This window comes from Phodopus roborovskii, unplaced genomic scaffold (genome assembly GCF_943737965.1).
Source record: "Phodopus roborovskii unplaced genomic scaffold, PHOROB, whole genome shotgun sequence".
Lineage (NCBI taxonomy): Eukaryota > Metazoa > Chordata > Mammalia > Rodentia > Cricetidae > Phodopus > Phodopus roborovskii.
The window spans coordinates 5422600-5443837 of record NW_026125444.1 but is presented as its reverse complement, the minus strand read 5'-3'; the positions used below and the strand labels follow the sequence as shown (position 1 = coordinate 5443837).

At 37.5% G+C, this 21238-nt stretch overlaps 1 long non-coding RNA gene across 1 annotated transcript in view; it reads left to right on the top strand.

Moving 5' to 3' along the window:
- Positions 1–7833, top strand: part of LOC127215459 (uncharacterized) — a 35681-nt gene extending 27848 nt beyond the window's left edge. The window contains exon 3 of the long non-coding RNA XR_007833951.1: positions 7753–7833. This is a non-coding gene — a long non-coding RNA (uncharacterized LOC127215459). The remainder of the gene's footprint in view (positions 1–7752) is intronic.
- The last annotated feature ends 13405 nt before the right edge of the window (positions 7834–21238 follow it).

Here is a 21238-nt window from a genome sequence, read left to right as displayed (position 1 = left end):
TTCAGTGGTTAGTATATTCTCATGTGAACGTACATTTAAGACAATGTTTGTGAATCCTCAAATTGCCGGTACTTGTTGTCACTATTGAGGCTTACAATATCACTGTTTAAAAAGTTATGTACCTTACCAATGACATTTTATTAGAGTTTTCTTCCTTCTTTTTTTCTTACTAAATTAAATACATGTCTCTCAGTAAGGGCAAGTTCCTACCCATTGCCTGAAATTGTTCCCACACACCTCAGTGCATCAGAGACACCTTTGCAAAGGTCTGACATTGCTGTGCCAAAGAGAATGTAACAGCACAGAAAATAAACCAGTGAATCGGAGAGTTACAAATAAGCTTTAAGCAAAATCTGTTAAACTTCACTGCAGGAAACTTCAAAAAACTAATTTTCCTAAGCAACGTGTATTTTTCCATGCTGGTTTTAGTGGTCATGCCTATTACAGAAAGGTAGTAACTAAATAACTATTATTTTAGTTTAATAGGATTAAAAATTAGAAATGCAAATTTGCCCCTAACTCTATCTATAAACCCTCATCTCTGTTTTTATGGAAATACCCCTTTTAGTGGTTTAAGCCTATGAAGAAAAAACACTGAAGATTTTTAACTAGCCGCTTTTCAGGGGACAGAAAGGAGCAAAGAAGATTTAGCCGTGAAAAGAGCAAATAAATAGGTGCTCCAAGATTAAAAAGAGGGTAGGAGTGCATGCTGAGCTGTTGAAAGGCCTCTCTGTGTTTAAAGGAAAATATTGTTTGGTGGTTTCACCAGCGCATGATCAAAATAAGAGGTACAAATTAGTTCATGGCTGCCGAAGCCACAAAACATCACGCAGAGCGCTATCTTTGGGAACGTTTTAATGAGGAGAAGAGGTCATCAGAGTGTGACATTGCTTTTCAGAATTCTTCAAGAACAACACAGACTTCCTGTTCCAAATGTGGGAGAGAATAAAACAACCTTAGTAGTAATCGTACAACTTTTGAACCGTGTTCCTTGGAAATGTTGGAGCGCGCTCATTTTGTGGCTTTAGTTAGCGATCTCAAAGGAAACGCTTCCATATTTTTCCATGCGCCCTTATTTCAAACGTGCAGTGAAACGGCAGCGCTTTAACATGGATTATATTTATAAAATAAAGTTTTATTCAGGCTTCTAAAGAGATTTTAATGTTTTCATTGCTCTAGGTGAAACGGTACACTGTGCCTCTGTTCATTAACATTTCATATCAGTATAGCAAAAAAAAAAAAAAAAAAAAAAAAAAAAAAAATCAAGGATCACCACAGACAGCATAAAAGGAGGGAGAGTCTGCCTTTGAAATTAAATTCACCACGATCTTAGTTTTGGTGCATTTCAAAACGTGATTTTAAAATGTATAAGTTGTTAATGACATCCTAGGTCAAATAGTCACAGCCCAGAATTAAGTCCTACAGAGACTGCCATTATTTAAATGTGTACCGCTCTCTGAGCTGTAGTTGGAAGAGATTTTCCTGGTATTTAATAAATAAAACAGTTGTTTTTGTTTCAGATGTCAATATTACGGCGTATTTTGGATGTAAGTACAGATCTGTGCATTTTACTGCTACTCTATTGCAAACCAGTCGTATGCCTTCTGCTTTTCATTAATATGACTGCAGTTTGAGAAAATAATTACGTTCATATTTTTACTGCAAGTATTTTTTTAAAAAAGGACTTCTGATTTTTCACAGAGCAATACTTTACAATCTTAAAGCTTACTTGTGTTTTTCCCCTCCCAAATAAATGATTCACAAATATCACACTTCCTCATGATGTATGAAATTAATTGTCAAAGGCATGAAAATAATTTCAAAGAGGTACAGACAGAATTTTAGCTGGGATTGAGATGGGGGAAATCATTTTGGTGGCACACAATGATTCTGTGTAAGGATTAAGTGATTTATTTTGTGTACACTTAATTAGCATAGAGGCAGTCATACTTAGTCTATTTCTTTTCCTATCCTCTTTTTCTTTTTTTAAATCTTACCTTATTTTTTATTTCTGGTGTGAGAAAAGTCAAGCACAGACTCTCTGCCTTATGGATGACAAAGGATAAAAGCTTGTCACTCTAGTTTTTGAGCTTTTCAACTACTTAATCAAAAAGTTCCGAACTTATCATTTCCTTAAAGCAGACTTTTCTATTAATTTTGTTTCTTTTTAACATAGGCAGGCTTTATTCTTAACTATTCTTATTCATAAACCAGACACATTTAAGTTGTCAGACCTAAGATGTAGAATTTTTCTACAGAGACCTAGCAAGTTAGTTGATTTTTAGCTTAGCCTTTAGTATGGTTTGACTTTTCTACCTTTTGGGTTGGATTACAGTTTTTTTTTTTTTCCTGTGAATGATTACATATTAGTATGATGTGTCGGTTTCCTTTACTGTTATTTTCTACATGATTGCGGGCTTGTCTTCTTGTTCAGCCATTCTGTGAATCTAACTGTATTGTAGTTCATGGATATGACCCTGCAATCCCTTTGATGTCTTAGGCATCTAAAACCAGCATGAGGTTTTAAAATGCATCACAGAGCCAAAAGATAAGTCCCAGAAAGTAACACAAGAACAAAATAAAAGGGTAAAAAGAAAATCTATTTTTTTCTTTCTATTGTTTTGAAATATGCCCTGGTTGAGGAAAAAAGGGAGTGTATTGCTTAGGTGGGTATCAACTAAAACATCATGAAAAGCTCTTATTTACATATAAAAATGGTATTCTTTCAGCAAATATTTTATTGGCAAGTTAATTCTTTAAAGAATTATTTTTGTTTGGTCATTAACTGTAGTTTTTGTCATCAAGAGTCTAAAAAAATGAATTATTGTGACTCAATCAAAAATTAAATCCCTCTTTATACTATATATAATTTTCCTCAGTTATTAATAACTTCAAAATTATAATCTCAAATTTTTGTAAAGATTTTGTTTTACAAATTTATTTTCCCTTGGTTATACAATAATGGATTTGTTTCCCAGTGTAAGTTGAATTTTTTTTCAAAGAAAATTTTAAAGAGAAATTGGGCCAATCAATAACATTAACACTATTCCACAAATGTAGAAAATGAGAAGAAAGGCAAAAATAAAATCCCTTGTAATAGTGTATATTTGATTAGTTTCATATGAACATCCATTAAATATCTGTTGTGGATACACTAAAATTTAATGCTGTTTGCCTTTGTGAGGAAGAGTTTTCTTTTTTTCTAGCTACTAATATTCTGTACCTTATTTAAATGTTGACTTGATGTTATGATCTACAGACTGTCTCTAAAACCCTTTCAGGAGATCTACACTTCAAGTTATTGTCATGTTAATTAAAAATATTTTTAGTCATTTTCACAGTTTTAATTTGTGCATGGACTGCACTAAAATAAAAATGAGTAAATTACTGATGCTATTCACGAATCAAGGCAGCCAGCACCAAATTGAGAGGAGTCATTGTATTCCTCAATGCTTTGCACACTCAAGATGTTGGTTGTTCCCAGAGGGCATAAGACTTAGGTGTATTCAGCCTTTACCCTGGAGCTCATTTAGGTTTTTGGATGCTATTGTGAGGTTGAGAGGTAGCTTTAATCTTTTCTACATTGTACTTTTCATTCATTGAAGATCAGAATGACCACCTTCATCTGAAGCCCACATTGAAGCATCAGAAATGTGTTCAAATCCTTAAAAACCACTGCACAATAGCAATTGTGGATAGCATTTTATAAACAACACAAAGAATGTGGTTAATGAATGATTTTAGGAATAAGTAATTATGATTATGTGCAAATTTTTGACTGATGCATGGATTTTATGTATTAAATAATAGCTTTGGCCTCTCTGCAATATATCATTATCACTTCTTGGCATGTTCTCCTGATCTACAGTGAATGATGTCATGCTTTTACAGATTCTTTCCCCCTTTGGTTCACTATTTCTCCCCCTCCCTGTCTCTTATCTCTCTCTCTCTCTCTCTGTGTGTGTGTGTGTGTGTGTGTGTGTGTGTGTGTGTGTGTACGCGCGTACATGCAGGCACTCATGGGAACCAGAAGAGGGTGTTGGACTTCCCTAGTGCTGAAGTTACAGGCAGCTCTAAGCTATAGGTGATGGAAACCCAACTTGGGTCCAGTGTAAGATTTGTACACTCTCTTAACTGCTGACTTATCTCTACAGCCCACAAAAATATTATTTTTTTATTTAAAAGTGTATTATAATCTCATAATAAAAGAAAATATTTAAAAATTAAAAAATAAAAATCAATAATTTTGATGTACCCATCAAATTTTCCCTGTGGAGTTTGCAGCATAAATAAAGCATAATGACAATGCATGATTATAGGCAAGAGTAAGTCTTAAAAGCATAATTCTTAGGAGAGCAGATACTGATGTAAGTATTAGGATCCCATCATCATTTACTGTATCCACAGTAGAGAGAACGCTTTCAAGCTATTTTATACTTAGCATGTTCAAGGTATTAGATACTGTAAATTATCATTAGCACTAAGTACCTCTTAAGGTAGAATCTACTCCTCAGCACAATCTTAGTGGGAAATGGAGATAAAGATAATGTTTAGATAACTTTTTTCCAATGTTAATTGTGTTTGCTAGAAAAAAAATGTATTTTAAAATAATCTTAAAATTACAAATTAAAATCATTCCTTTTTCCTTTTTGTGGGGGACTCTTTCTATTAGGGAGTATTTTGCATGCAATTAGTTAGAATGCTATTAAATACACTTACTGTTGTGATATGTATATATGAATGATATATATGCATTATATATACTTATTCATGTACATATATGTATATGAATGATATATGTATGTTTTAGCTTGTAGAAAGGGAAACCTGTTGTAGAGTTTCTTTTTGTGATGTTTGTGACCAAGATAATGATTTGTTTTCAGGATGGTGGGATTTTCAATGAATCCTAACTGGTTATCAGGAAAATCCCAAGAAATGGGTTCAGGTTATTGACTCCAGATTGAAGTCTTTAGTGGATGCCACTTATGCCATGCCCTCATTTCTGGGTGAGACCATAAAAAAAGGCTGATAACATATTGACTCAACTTGCAAAGACAGCCACATAGGTGGCATCTGTAGTGTATTTTTAGGATTTTTAAAGAATAAATCAACTCATTATAAAGACCTTCCTCAGACCTTGCCATTAATATACTACATAAAAGTTTGTGTTGATGTCCATTCATGAGAATTGTAAAAATACATGAAGCAAGAGAAAAATTCATTCCTATAGTGGTATGCAAATAAATTTGTTTTGTTTTTCAAGACAGGGTTCCTCAGTAGCTTTGGATCCTGTCTTGAAACTGGCACTGTAGACAAGGCTGGCCTCGAACTCCCAGAGATACACCTGCCTTTGCCTCCCAAGTGATGGTATTAAAAGTGTGCACCACTACCACCCAGCCATAAATTTTTAAGAAGCGCTATCCAATTCACAAATATAAAATCTGAAATATTTCAAAAACAAAACATTTGGGGGCACTGATACGAAGTGGGAAATTCCATACCTGACTTCATGTATTGGGTCATAGTCAAATGTAGGCACTTAGGAAACACTAATTAACTTTGTACTTAAACTTCTGTTTTATCTCTGAAATGTATTTGCATGTTATGTGTGAACACCCCCAAATTTAACATATTAAAATCCCAAACACTGTTGGTTCCAGTGTTGGACACTCGATCTGCATTGTAGTTTAGAAGCTGTGGTATAGGCAAAAGTTTGCAATAGGATTGAAGGTGAAGGAGCCTCTTTGAACATAATATGTTGAGTAAGAATAGCAGTCAAAGCATGCAGTAGCTCAGATGTGCAGTCGCTAGAATGTTAAGTCTTTGAGATTAATATACGAATTGGCAGTTCTATTGGTATAACTACTCAGTTGTCTCCTTCTAGGAGCTGAAGTTCTCCTGGCTTTAGGTCATTTGTAGGAATTATATAGGAGTCGAAGCATAGTTCTTCATAATCAGTGTACTCATAGCTTCAATATCATTGATGTCCTATAGTTTTTACTGAATTGTACTGGTGGAATTAGCCACTATTTAATTTTAAATATGGCTTCAAATAGTAAATTGCAACTAGACTGAAAATTATTTTGCCTCGTCTTCCATATATCGCTATGTGATACTAGCTCTTTGGTTAGGTTCTCATTCTTACGTTGTGTTTGTTTATCCATTTGTGTGGCAAGTGTTTGGTAAACATGGTGTTTTAGGGGAATGTGGGAAGAAAAAAGGGAGAAGGACAAACAAGAAGAGATAGAAAGAGAAAGGGAGAAAAGGAGGGGGAAGAGAAAAGAGAGGGGAGTAGTGAGTGGGGGAGGAACGAAGAGGAAGATGAAAGCAAGAGTATTGCAGCATTAATAATTTTCATATGAATGTATGTGGTACAGAATTAGAGACAGCTAGGAATGGCAATGCAAACATGATAATATTAGTACTTTGGAGGCACAGGCAGGGAGGTCTTTGTGATTTGGAATCCATCTTGGTCAACATAGCCAAGTGACTTCCAGGCCAACCAGAGTTATACAGCGAGACTCTGTCTCAAGACACAACAACAACAGCAGAGATGGCATGTCTATCACAATATAAAGAGGTTGCTTTGCGTTGAAGGTAGGATATTAAATTTTGAGCAGTACAAAATTCTTATGAAGTAGAACTTCTACAAAAGATACTATAACAAACACAAAGATCTAAGGCCATATGAAAAATGGGTTGAACTTCATACAAAGAAACATGGACATACAAAGAAGCAAGCCTGGGAGACTGATTTTGTGTGGATTTGTGAAGGATCGTGAAACATGAGACTTGATTCATTTGGGAGCAATGTGAATATAGATACAGATTCTCCATCAAGATTGCTCCCAAGTTACTTGTGAGAATGGTGCTTTATTGTATGAGTCATACTTGGGCTTCTAAGACTCATCCTCATATATGAAATTCTCAGTGACACAGAGCTCAAATATGTTCACTCATGAATGGTTTTCTCTCGAGTTCTATCATAAGTTAAAATTGGCTACATAGACTTTGTGTGTGTGTGTGTGTGTGTGTGTGTGTATTAGACTAAATACAGCCATTATCATATCCAATGTCTTACATGCTTTTACTTTCATGGTGAATACATTAAATTCTATTCTTTCAGAAGTTTCCAAATACACATTGTTATTAGCTACCATGCTACATAATAGATCTTTTGAATTCATTCTGTTTACCTTAATTGCATTTTTTTAAACCTCATCCCTGCTTCTATAAATTTGGCTCTATTGGATTTCACATGAATTATATGGTGTCTCTCTTTCAATATTAACTATTGTAAGTGTGTGTGTGTGTTCATGTTTACAGATGTGCACATATGTACGCTCACACATGTGGAGGCCAGAGAACAATCTCATGTGCCACCATTCCCCAGGCATCACACACCTGTTTTAAGACAGTGACTTTCCCCAACCTGGAGCTCAATGAGGAGGCTACCCAGACTGGGCCAGCATGTGCCAGGGACCCTTCTGTTTGTACCTTCCCAGAGCTGAGATTACAAGCATGTGCCCATACATGTTTTGTTTTTAGTGTGGGCTTTGCAGTTGAACAGAGGCCCTTGTTCCTGCTGATTAGGTATCTCCCTGGCCTTTATTACTACAATTTTACTTACTTCATCATGTGGAGAAGAATATAATTAAAATTTATGATCAATTTGAGATTGTTCCCTGGAAATTTAAACATTTTCTTGAGCTTGGTATTCTAACCCCCTTCCTTTTTGTGCTTCTCCACCAGGCTTTCAGGAAGACTTCCCCGTGGAGTGTGGATTTTCTTGTCGTTTACCACTTTCAGTTCCTTTTCTCTGCTTTTGGGACAATCCTTCGCATTGCTCCCATGTTCCTATGCTGCCTCAGGAAGCTGACTAGGACATCACGGGAAAAAAAATCAGTGAAGTAAGTGACAGGGAACACATCACACACACACACACACACACACACACACACACACACGCACGCACGCACGCACGCACGCACGCACGCACACACACACACACACGCGCATGCGCGCACGCACAGATGCACCAAACAACCCAAATGCATGGTGTAGTGGGGATACAGTGCTACAGACAGGAAAGCAGGGAGACGTGAGGAGGCACCTTCATGGCTATGATGCTGGCTAGAACTGGACCAGAGAGGGGAGGAACCACCCCTGCAAGAAAGAGCACCAGCCAAGGCCAGCCTGCTTTGCAGGAGGAGAGTGACAGACCCTTCCAATTCAGCCAAGAACCTGTCTCAGAAATTATGAAACCGGGGAATATTAGGAACCACAACAGCAGCAAGCAAGAAATGATTCAAGGAGATTGTCTTCCAGGTCTTGTTCCTTTACTGCTTTATTGATGAGCTTTGAGAATAAATTTTGTTATCTTATGTCTGCGTGCACATGCGCATCTATGAGTGTGTCTGAGTGTAGAGGACAACCTTGGGTGTCAGTCCTCACCTTCCATCTTGTTTGGGACAGGGTCTCTTGGTGTTTGGCCCCATGTACACCAGGCTAGTTTGCCAGAAGCTGTCCCCATCTGGGTCCTGTCTTGATATGGGGGTGCTGGGACTAAGGACATCTGGGAGTCTGAAGTGGGGTATTCATGATTTACTCACCGAGCCATCTCCTCAGCCCTGTTTTTTTATTATCTTAATACAGAAGTTACATCTAATGTTCTCTGCTGAAATAGGGAATAGGGTGTCGTGTCAATGTAAAGGCAATTGATACAAGCAGGATATAGGCTACGCTTGTTCGGCTTCTGCTTCTCCATGTGATAGTCTACATATTATACATCCACAACATGCTGTGGCTTGCATACATATTATTATTCCTGCTCCTCCCCACATAGTTCTTTGTTATTATTTACCTACAAAAGAAACCTTTTAACAAACTACTTTCTAATACTCATCTGAACATTCTTGATGTTTATATACCTTTTCTAAATAAGGCCAAAACAAGCAGACCCTCACCAAAGCCAGCACATTAACCACTGGCAATGAGTACCTCAGAGGATATAACTTTTCCTAAGCACAAACTACACATCCTCTGATGTAATACACTGCAACTAAGGCTGATGTTGCCTCATTTGTAGTCACAGTTCACACACCTAGGAAGTGAAACCATGCTAAATCCATACCCCGCAGCACATCCTTTATACAGCAAAATATTGAAAGCTAGCGGAGAGGAAATGGTGATGAGATTAAAAGGGTTGAGAGTGTGAAAAGCTAGAGACATCTCATCCGCGACAAGGTAGGATGAAGTAGTCAAGGGGAAATAATGATTAGTCCAAAATTTTAAACATATAATAACGAAATTTTTAGAACTCAACGCTAAAAGCTAAACTTTGAGATCAGTGCTGTTGAAAGCATGATCACCCGAGCCAACTTCTACTTCTGTGTAAGCTTCTTGTGGGCACAAGGAAGAACCTGGCAACAACTGTGGAAACTCTTGTAGACACTGGACTTTGCCTTAGCACTACACACTTGGGAAAACAGGCTTACTAGTGCCAGTTTGGGAGGTGCTTTTCTGTGCGCTAACAGAGAAGAGACTGGATGGGTGCCAAATAAGGGCTTGAATATGCTACCGAGTAGAGAGATCTGTGAGTAATGTTACGAAGAAATACACTTGTTAAACACAGAAAACTGAAGTAGAACACTTACGCTTCTAATTCAGCTGATGAGAAATGTTGGCACTTAGGGAATAATAACACCTGGCAGAATGCTGAAAAGACGAAAAAGAATTAGAGGAAGAGGGAGGGAGAGAACACAGCAGAGACAGCAGGAGTAAGTGCGAAGTTACCACTACTGTGACAGGATCTGGCCCAGATAGTGAATCATTGCCAGTGGGAGGTATAAGAGTTCTCTTTCCAGGTCTTGTTCCCCTCTAGACTGGTGCTGGAAGTCCCAGTCAGAATGCCCCTGGATAATGATTTGGTCTTCTGCTTGCTCTCATATTTGGAACCCTGCACACTTCTTTCTTTTGTTTGTTTATTCCTACCGTTGACTGAGTACATCATGAAATGGTGGGTCAGAGGGATATGCCAGGGAAATAAAATTTCTAACTCCTACCTGCATGAATGTCTTTCCCCCCCTCTTTTTGCCTCATAATTAATCTGATAAGAATCCTAGGTCAGAGCTGGGCATGGTAGCTCACACCTTTAATCCCAGCTCTGGGGAGGTAGGGAGGAATTATTGTGAGTTCGAGACCAGCCTGGTCTGCAAAGTGAGTTCCCGGACAGCTAGGACTGTTATACAGAGAAACCCTGTCTTGAAAAACAAAAACAAAATCAAAAAGCAAACCACACAAACAAAAAAGCCCCAAGAAATAATGTCTCTCCGTTCCATTGTGTTCTAGCCTTCAGGGTTGGAATATTAGTGTACTTTGGTTCTTTTTTTTAATTTTCTTTCTTTCTTTCTTATTTATTTATTTATTTATTTATTTATTTATTTATTTATTTATTTTAGACAGGTCTTACTATGTAGTCCAGTCTAGCCTTATTCTTAGATTTGCTAGTGCTGGATTACTGGTGTGTACCATCACTCCTAGCCCACCCAGAGTTCAGATCCTGGATTCCCTTTCAATAACAATATTAACACTATGCCTTTTGCTATTTCTTGGGCTAGCTACTTGGTAGACTTTCAATGTAGAAATTAATATGTGAGTTCTAGAAAATTTCACTGATGAATTCCGTGATCATTCACTTCATTTCCTTTCTGGATTTCTAATTTGTGTAATTGTCATCTTGCAAATGATCATCATCCATGTTTTCCTTCTTCTGTTTCTGCTACTACTTTGTTTTTAACCTTTGCATTCTGAAATAATCTGTGGATTTTCTTTCTTGCTATTTTCATATTTCAGTGTATCCCGATGCTGACTTCTTTGAATGCAGTCTTTTATTCTGAAGCTGCACACTTGAAGCTTTATTTAAAGCATTACCTCATTTTTCTTCAAGTTTTTATTTTCCTCATGCCTTTCTGATTTGGATATTTTCATCCTACCCAGATGCACCTCTGTGATGTAAGATGTAAGATGAGGTCTTAGTGCAGGGTAGGAACACCAGACTCAAACCACTCCTCACAGGTCCTTCTGAAGTATGACTTCCCTGCCTCTGAGGCTGCGCAGCAGCTCGCCTTGTCCCACACCAGCCCAGGAGTCCATCTTCTTCAGCTCCTTTTGCTCACGCCACAATATTTTCAAAGCTACAGCTTCAGGTTTGATGGTAATTATTCCATGTGTCTCATGTCCAACTGCCTTTTTTCTTCTTCCAAAAAGCATCAATGATGTCACCAATTCCCCAAAGACATCTCTTCTGATATTGGTTTATCTAGATGGGATCATCTTTGAGTTTGTCCTCTTTGTTTCTCTTCATATTTCATAACCTGGCAAGTCTCAGCCATATTTTTCTTCCCAGGATCTTCTGGAATTGCTTCTTCCACCGTGTTCTGCTCACTCTCTTCTACAAATCCCACAAATCTACGGATTTTTGTCAAAATCTGTAGGACATACTTTCTTAATAGACCCACACCATCTCAAGGCCATGCCATCCAGTTGTACCTGAGGAACTGTCACAGACCTCTCAATTGTGCCTATGGTACTTGAGCACTCAAAAAATGCCAGCTTCTTTCTGTGCACTTTCTGCAGCATGGTAGTTCATATATATATATATGTTCTGTCTAGTTCTAGTCTAGCTTCCTAATATTCTTTCCAATGGTTTCATGTTACCCTTTCTGCCGGCTTCATTAAAGATAATTTTCATATTTATTTTTGTTTTAACAACTGTATACCAAAATTATACCTTTTCCATGAAGGAGTTTGGGTGCTTTTTAATACATCTTTGGTACATTTCTTGGACTCACTTCTCTTCTTATTTTTAAAGTCATGTGCGTGCATCTCTGTGGATATGTGTACATACGCATGAGAACAGTCACCCTTGGAGACCAATATCCAGCACTACATCCCCTGGAGCTGGAGTTTCAAGCTCTTGTAAACTGAATGGGGTGGGTACTGGGAACCAGAAGTGGGTAGTCTCAAGTAGCAGTGTGAACTCTTAACCACTGAGCCATTTTTCCGCCTCAAGGCTTGCTGCTCTTCAAGGGCAGTTGTGTGACTTATCTGTGTCCCCAGCATGTCTAGAAAAACACCTTTGCCATTGTGGGCCTTCAATATTCATAAAGCTTTGACAATACAGATGATTTGCATAATACACAGTACTTTGGAGTTTCCATGGGATTACTTATTATTTGTTGTATACACTCCTATTTACATTCCTGTATACAACAAACAGTGGTTAAGATTTGGTATATCTGTGCTTTGTTGACATCCACAATAAGTTGTACAATGCCTAGTATATATCCTGCTCTTTTGTTGTGAAAAAGTGATATATGTACATATAAATAATTGTTCTCCTATGATTCCTTTGAAAATGTCAGGAAACCTGGAGAAAATTTTCCATTGGTAACACATATTTTCTCTCCTCAAGACAGAATCAGTTGCTCCTCTTAAAATAGTCTAATTATTTTATTGGAGTCATATTTATAAGGCTACTTGCAGTGCACTAGAAATAGAATTCTGTCGTCACTTAATGAGATTTTTCCCCCTCTAAAATTCACATTATTCTGCCGACTTCTTAAATAGATAGTTTAATATTTTATTTGTTTTATTATTCACATTTGGGGTAAAATATTTCCATTCATATTCAGAGTTGGTTGAACTGCATGCCAGAGTTGGGGTGCACAGAAGTTTTTCCCAGTCCTGTTGTTTCCAAGATGCAGCTGCCCAATGTGTCTAATTTACAACCCTGCAGCAGGCTTTCTGTTGCTTCTGGAAGGCAAGTTAACAGCTCACTCATTGTTTAGTGACATGCCCTCAGTCCCCAACCAGCTTTCCCCTCTTTCTACATCTGCACCTAAATCAAATATACCCCTTGAAAGCTTTTGTAATTATGCACCATGGTTCATTTTGGAATTCATTTTACTGTGTCTCAGCAGCACTTGGGGGATGCTTTTCTATTTAATTTGTCAACAGTATTTTACATGGTACTGCAGATAAAACTTTCTGTAGCTTCTTTTTCTCCCGGCCATTCATCAGTGAGTCACTACTTTTAGCCAGGTTGCAGAGACTCCTCTCCAGCTATTTCTTGGTTAGTTGTTTATGTAATGGGCTCTGCTGGTATCCACAATACCATGTTTGTGGGTCACATCGACAAGTAAACCATGGAATTCCTCCCCCAGGGTCCTATTTATGAAAAGGAGAAAGTAATTAAATGGTAAACTATGTGTAAAGAGTTAGAGAAGTTACCTTGGCAGCAGTAGAGGAAGACAAAGAGAGAGGTAGAATTTGGGTTTGAAGAGAGTATCTGAGTTGGGTAAGGAGAATTGTTATGTTGAACAGTGGTGAAACATTAATGAAAAAGACAGCATTAGAGAGCTGGTCAATATATTAGCACCCAGGCAATGTGGTGCTATGTGGATTAGGTGACACAGTCGCTCCACTTAAGCCTTCAAGATTGTAATAAGAAGTGAAATAATGAGAAGTACATTTAAAAACACTTACTTCAGGCAAGATACAAAAGGGTTATCATAAAAGATGAATAAAATTAGTATGGCAGAGCAGACAGCTAATTGAAAGGTAAATAAAAATGGAGTGTATTTGTCAAATTTTGATTTACACACTGGGAGACACTAAGGTTAAAGGCAAGAGAAAAGAGAGCTTGGGTCCAAAGGATTAAAAAAAAAGAAGCTTTATTGTTACCTCACATTTTTGGAACAAGCCCCGACTCTGAATTTTAATATCGTTTAAGTGCAGTTCTCCTGCTGAGGCCACTAGGTGGGGATCTTTATCAGTCATTAATGTGGATTTTTCAAAGATCAATTCAGTGTGAGTAAAGGGGGAAAACATCTTATGTTTTTGTTTCATGCAACTATGAGCATTTAGCATCCATGGCTATGGATATCTATCTGTTACTGTCTCCCAATCTCTTTTATTCCTTTGGGTAGGGCTCACGGGCAAGAAAGGAAAGGTAGGGAAGAATACAGATATTAAGCTCTTAGTTCCTCTGTTTGTTTGGCTCCTTGGCATGTCCAAACCTGGTCAAGTCTGGCCTTATTAGATTTTATTTTCTAGAAACTTCCTGTTCTTAATCCAGTGTTGGCCATGGTAAAGTGACTAGGAAAGAGGGGCACAAGCTGCTCGGCTCAATGACCAGTCCCATGTGGCCACCTCAAATTACTGGTCTCAAGTATATGTTGCTTCACTTTGCTGCTGACCCACATTTTCTACTCCACAGTGTTCCGAGTACTAAACAAAGCTCCCCCATTACTTCCTTGACACTGTGCCACCCGATACTTGACAGGTGAGAAGGCAGACAACTTGAGATAGGACCTCGTATACAGTAGGTTTGGCTAACTCATATTGAAGAAATGATAGATGAAGAAATGAGTGAGCATCTTAATTTAGTTCAGGAACGCGGTACCCAGAATGTTGAATGATTCTTTCCATGGCAATGCTTTAAAACGTATGGGCAGATTATATAATCCTCTGCACCCCACTGGCATAAGAACTCAACCAACATGGCTAAGCAGCCCGTTCTGTAGAGAAACCCTTTCTGAGTTTCAAACACAAACTTACCAATGAACTTTCATTAACCTGTGATTTTAGGAAAAGTTCTTCTAAAATGAACTAATAGTAAGTTCATGAAAGTCATCTTTGAGGTGCCTAGTCACACAACATGTAATTAACAGTAAAGCCTCACAGCGCAAACAGGGGTCTCATCTATCCAAATAGTTTTTAATGCTAAGCTTCTTAATGATCTTTAATAAACCCCTGTAAATGTAACAACGATTACAACTTCAGTTACTTCAGCAAGTCTGGAGACTCCTCCTTAATTTATTTCCAACATTTCCCTTTAGAAAAGAAATTCTGAGTGCCTTGATACCTTGATACAGTTATACATTTGTTACCTGTTCTGAAAATTAGGCTGTCAATTCTTTCTTTAGCAGAAGAAACGGAGGTTATTTCGTTTCCTCCCAACTGCTACATTTCAATGAATTTTTTATTTTACTGATTTATTCTTGACTGTCTTTCCTTTCCATTTGACCTTTTGGGCCAATCAGGGCTTTTAGCCAAGGATCAGAGAAATCTGAGTCCTGGCTTAGGCAAATCCCGACTCATTTCTTTCACCTGATTTCCCTGCGTTATCTCTGCCTGCTAAAGATAATCATCACATAATATTAATCATTTGGAACCCTGACCTCTGAAATAGTTTGTAAAGCAAAATTTCTTGATGCCAAGTCAATACATTCATTCCACTGCTTAATGCTCCAGAACAGTTTCTTGCTTTTATTTATTTTCTTAAAGTGAAATACACATAATGTGAAATTCATAATCTTAATCATTCTAAACTTTTTAATTCAGTTACTTCCAGCACAATCAAATGGAAGTCCAACTATGAAATATGGCACCCACACACCCACAGTGCTGACTAATGCTGACTAATGTATCCTTAGGTAATCTTGTTATTGTGTTAACATTAAGGAGTGTACTCACCCAAACTACAGTTTCTATTTAGCCTTCTCATGGGTCTACTATTATGTAAGTGATTCACTACTGACTGATACATCAATGTGCAATGCACAACTGTAATTCTGGAACATTCCATCACCAGAAAAGGAAGCTGCATCTATTATCAGACATCCCCAGTTGTCCCTTCTCCTGGCTTCTGACAGTTACTTACTTGCTCTCTCCTTCTGTGTTTGCCTACTCTCATTATTTCATATATTTGCTTTTTGCTTTTTGTAATATGAGGTCACAAATGGCTTCTGTGTCTGATTTCTTTCATTTTATATAATCTCTCCAAGCTCCATTTATGGTACATCATATGTCCTTACTTTATTCCTTGATATGGGTAATAATAGCCATTACAAGTATATTTACTTGTCTGTTCATCTGTTGGTGAACTTCTGGGGTAATTCCAATTACCTGGCCATTATGAATATTGTTTCTATGAATATTGGCATATGATTTCCAATTTGAATATTTATTATCAATTTTATTTTGGAATTTTTGAGTCATGTGTTAATTCTCTAATTTTTTGAGAAGACATACTTTACACTTGCTAATATTTTAAAAAATGGCATTGTCATTAAGCCTATTTATTTTTGGTTGTGAGCCTAGCCTTTAATGGCTGAGCCATTTCTCCAGCCCTGTCTATTTATTATGTAAGAGCTTATTATGTAACCATCATGCTTGTATGGGATATATTGGAGCAATATTAATCTCATTTTCCTTTCATCAACATTTATAGACCTTAAAAGTTATTTAGACAGTTACATAGATAGCAACAATAATATCTTTTTTAAAAAATCAAGTTTATCAAATCATGCCTCCCTAATCTGTGCTTACCTTTAAAAGCATTCGTTGGGCTCCAACAGTGCATCAAGATTCATTTTGGGGGTTTGAAATACAGAGGAAAATACAAGTGGGATTATTCCTGAGTGGAATGGCATTCATGAAAGGAAATTATTTTGTATATGGACAAATCTGTGAAGGGAGACATAAAGAGTTACAAGATAATGCTCAAATTCTAGAGTTTGTGAGGGACATCTGGAAATATTGTGAAAATGCAGATTGGAATAAAAGTACATGAGATCAATAACCATGACCATCCAGGAGCATGAGATCCCACCTCACCCAGGGCAATGTGATGGTTGTGCTGGAGTGGGTGAGCCTTTCCAAGGCAGGGGCTCTGCAGCAGGAGGAGGGATATGTAAATATATCAGAAAAGAGCCCAGGAAGGGTCTGAGGTAAGAAAGTTCCACAGAGAAGAAACAGGTGATCAGGATTCTGGGAGAGACAAAGATTTGGTGGGGAAAAGATGGTGAATAAGAACTCGTCTTCCCTGACATTCAAGGTTATGCAAACACAGTACGAGGCAGAATTCCTTTGATTTCCCATCAACACTAATGAGTGTTCATTTCTAGACCAGGCCCTGCGGAACAGCACCTTTCCCTATACATAAGTAGATGAACTCTGTTTTTTAGAGACCCGTTTTCTCTTTAACCTTACATTCTATAATTGTGAGCCTCACTGTTTTCACGAACATTTCTTGTGGATCTAACCATGTTGAAAGCCAGAATAATACATACAATTTTGTTTAGAAACTCTTTTATTTGGATAATGTCTATTGTTTAACTTATTTGGAGGGAGCTATTATAAACAAATCATTGACTGAGATAATTATTTATAAATCTATGGTCACATCACTAATTAATTCCTAAGAATAAAATATGAAATACAGTAACATGGCTTTAGATGGCCAAAGCTTAACTAATCCCTGGAAACATAAAATTGTGTTTTAGTTTGTGTTCATACAATAAGGAAAAAAACCATATTTCCATCCATCAGTATCAGCTGATAATGCAATCATTGGTATTATTATTCTTTAACTTGTTATGAAGTACAATTGAAATTCCACATAATTCATTTTTTAAAATGGACAGTTTATTGTTTTAAGAATAAAACCAAAGGTTATGAAGACACTTTTGAATTTTTTAATTCTTGCAATTTTTGCTTACTTTCTATTCTTTCTCAGTTTTTTCCTACCTATATGATTACTTGAATAATTTTCAGTCCATGATTATATCCCTTTTCATTTCATACCTCCATTTCAAACTAGTTTTAATTGCTACTATTTTCCTTTATCTATTGCATTGGCTAGATCCACACTTTTTTTTTTTTTATTATTTTTGTTAATACTTATTTGCTATATTATTTAGAGATTAGGAACACTGTCTTGAAGCCAAGCTACTCTGGATTTACTATTTCACTATCTAAATGCATACCAAGGAACAACAATTACTGATTTTGAGCTTCACTTCATAGCAAAGTATCCAAGACTACACAGAGAAATCCTGTCCCGAAAAGCCAACCAAAGAAAATGCTCATAAGGGAAAAAAGAGGAGGAGTATGGGTCTGGAGGATGGAGGTGAGGGAGGAGTAAGAGGAGTGAGTGGGAGGAGTGTGTACCCAAGACCCCATTCATGTCACCCAGGGAAGAGACCTGTAGCCTTCAAAAGCTCCAGAGAATCTTCCTAATTCTTCCCTGCTGTGTCCTACAATACGCCTCAGTACACGGAACCATAAATTCTGTCTCTCAAAGTAAGAACCTCTTACAATAGCTTTGGACATGACGGTGCTGCCGTCTTTCACAGGATTTGCTATTGGCTTTGTGCTTGCTGGAGGAGATTTTACTTACCATGTCAAATTCTTCTAGACATACCTATCTTATCACAGTCAAAATAGTAGGGAAGTCCTGGGTGGGTGTATAGTTATGGGATAACTCCTGCTATTAAGGCTGCAGTCCGCCATGTCCTGATAGCTCTCTGAGCTTGGTACAAAGTGGAGGACTCCCTTTCTCAAGTAGGCTTCCTCTTCTCCTCTAACCTTAAGCTTACATACCTGACTTATTTGGAGGGTGGTCCTGCATAAGAGCTCCCTTCAAATGCTGTGTGACTCTTTGCTCCTGCCGATATTATAATTAAGTGTTATGATCAATCAGCTCTTCCAACCTGTAACCCAATATATATATATATATATATATATATATATATATATATATATATCCCTTATATGCCTTTCCCCTGAAACAATAACATTAGCTGTCTCTCTGAAGCTGACTCCCAGAAGTTCTTTCCATCATCTTGATGATTGTAGGCAGGCACACTGCTCACCTTTGCCCTGAGCCTGTAGCCAATGACTCTGAGGAAAGGGAAGCTCTAGGCCATATATATATATATATATATATATATATATATATATATAGCTATAGGCCATATCTTGGGAGAAAAAGAAAAACCAGGATGGTTTAAAATAAACAAAGCCAACTCCATGTTTGTTTGATTTTTATGTGTGTGAAGTTTGTTTAATTTGTTTTGTTTGACATATTATTTTGTCTTGTCTTGTTATGTGTGTGTGTGTGTTGTTTAGAAGAAAGAGAAAAAATGTGGGGCAGGAGGCTAGCAGGTTCTAGGAAGAGTTGGGAGAAGGAGAAAAATGAAATCAAGATATATTTTTATAAGAAAATAAACACAAATTTTAAATAAATAATATACTTCAGTAGGAAAATAAGCCAGCATGAGATTTATTGGTCAAAACAACTTCAGGATGCATACACAATGCTATTTTTATGTATAAAACAAAAGTTGATATATGTTTCCTTCCCTGTTAGAATGACCATCTGTAGTGCCACAAAATGGCTATGTACAGATTGGGTGAGTGAGATATATCTTTTTGTCCCAAGTCTAGGGATTCATTGAAAAAAAAAAATTGCTTGGGGCTATGACTTTGGCATGCCATGGGTTAAATAAAGGTCATTTCCAAGTGAAAAATAAAAATCAGTTGATCTTTTGGTGTTAAAGGGGCAAAATAGTTATAATTTTAGATGCTTTTAGTGCTCTTTTTTGAGGGGGGGGTAGGGAATTTCCTTTTCCCTCAACTGAGAATTTCATACCAGTGGTTTCCATAATGTATACGAGTGCCTTAGGGCATTCTGAAGAGGAAAAGAAGAAAACTTACCATATTTTAAAAAGTATCCTTGCCTCTATTGGCTCTTTCAAGGTTCTTAACAGTGGAGTGGTATGGCTAACCACAAGACTGAGTTTTTAACATTTAATATCTCTGCAGTCACCAGGGGCAAAGTTTTCCTGCAAAATAGGCCCTAACCCTATTGTTGACTCACTCTTTCCTTCTGTCTGTGAAACATGTCCAAACACAGACTTGTGATGATTTCACAGTATTTTTCTAACATATTTGTCTTTCCTGGGGAAGGGTTAAAGGCTACCAAGACAGTTTATCAGTCAATGTGAGTTCAGGAACTCCACATCTTTTTGGGTCTTAATCTTGGTCCCACCACATTCTTTAGGTGACTTCAAGAGGTATTAGCTGAGAGGTTAGCCTGTGGTGGTTTAGTCAGACAGGGGAGGCACATTCAGGTCAGGCAGGGGGAGCACTTCAGGTCAATGCATATTTGAGCTGTTGCTGTCTGCATTGTATGTCTTCTGAATAAAAAGTATCATAAGCAGCAACAATAAAATAGATGACCACCCAGTTACCCAATTACCCCTAACAAATCTTACAGCAGTGTAACAAATGTCCCTGTTGGTTGTGTTAACTGATGTCATCACACCTGTGGGTGGCAGAAATACTGGCTACATTCTGTTCAGGATGGAGGCTTTTTTGGAATATTTGTGCAATTCAGGCAATTCTCCAAAAACAATCTCCTTCAGTTAAGAAGAGTTGGTAAGGGCTAGCTAGACAACCTCTTAATAATTGCCTGGACGAATTATATCCAACAGATTTCTTTGGCATGCAAGTTATTTATGTGTCCAGAAGGAAGGTAATTCTGTGCATATGTTTTGCCTTAGTTACTATTCTATTGCTGTGAAGAGAAACTATGACCAAGGTGACTCTTGGAAAAGAAAGCATTTAGGTGGGGGTTTGCTCAGAGGGTTAGTTGATTTCATCATGGCAGGAAGAAAACAGGCATGGTGTTCTGGAGCAGAAGCTAAAAGCTTTACATCTTAATCCACAGGCAGCAGGAGAGAGGCACTGCATCTGGCTTAGCCTTTTGAAACCTCAAAGCCCATGCCCAGGGCACACCTCTTCCAACAAGGCCACACCTCCTAATCCTTACCAAATAGTTCCATTACCAGTAGATCATGCTTTCAAACAGATGAGCTATATGGGACCATTCTCATTCAAACTACCAAATCTTTGCTAGAAACAAGGAAAGACATAAACACTTCATGAAGTATGCATTTCAGGTCCTCCTTTTCTCCCTCCTCATTGCATGCAAAGAAGCCAATTCTATTTATTCACATAGGCCAGAAAGGAAAAAAAAAAAGTCTCACCATTGTGGCATTTAATTCTCACTTTTGAAGAAAATAACTTTCCTACCAGAATATATTAGTGGTAATTTCCCCCTGAGATACAGACTCTTAGTGGCAAAAAAGGTTTTTCTGTGACTAATGATACATGTTAGTAAAAATAATAGCTTACCGCCATCCATACTGGCCAAGTCAGAGATCCTGGAGGTGATGAGTCAGCAGGTCATTCCAGGGAGATTCAGCATGAAATTCTATACATTTGGAGATGTGTTCTTACTTGCTCACACATGGAAGAACAGATTCTATTACCTAACAGCTGTAAGAAGTCTTGTGACTACACAGGAAACAGTGAGTGTTTGCTG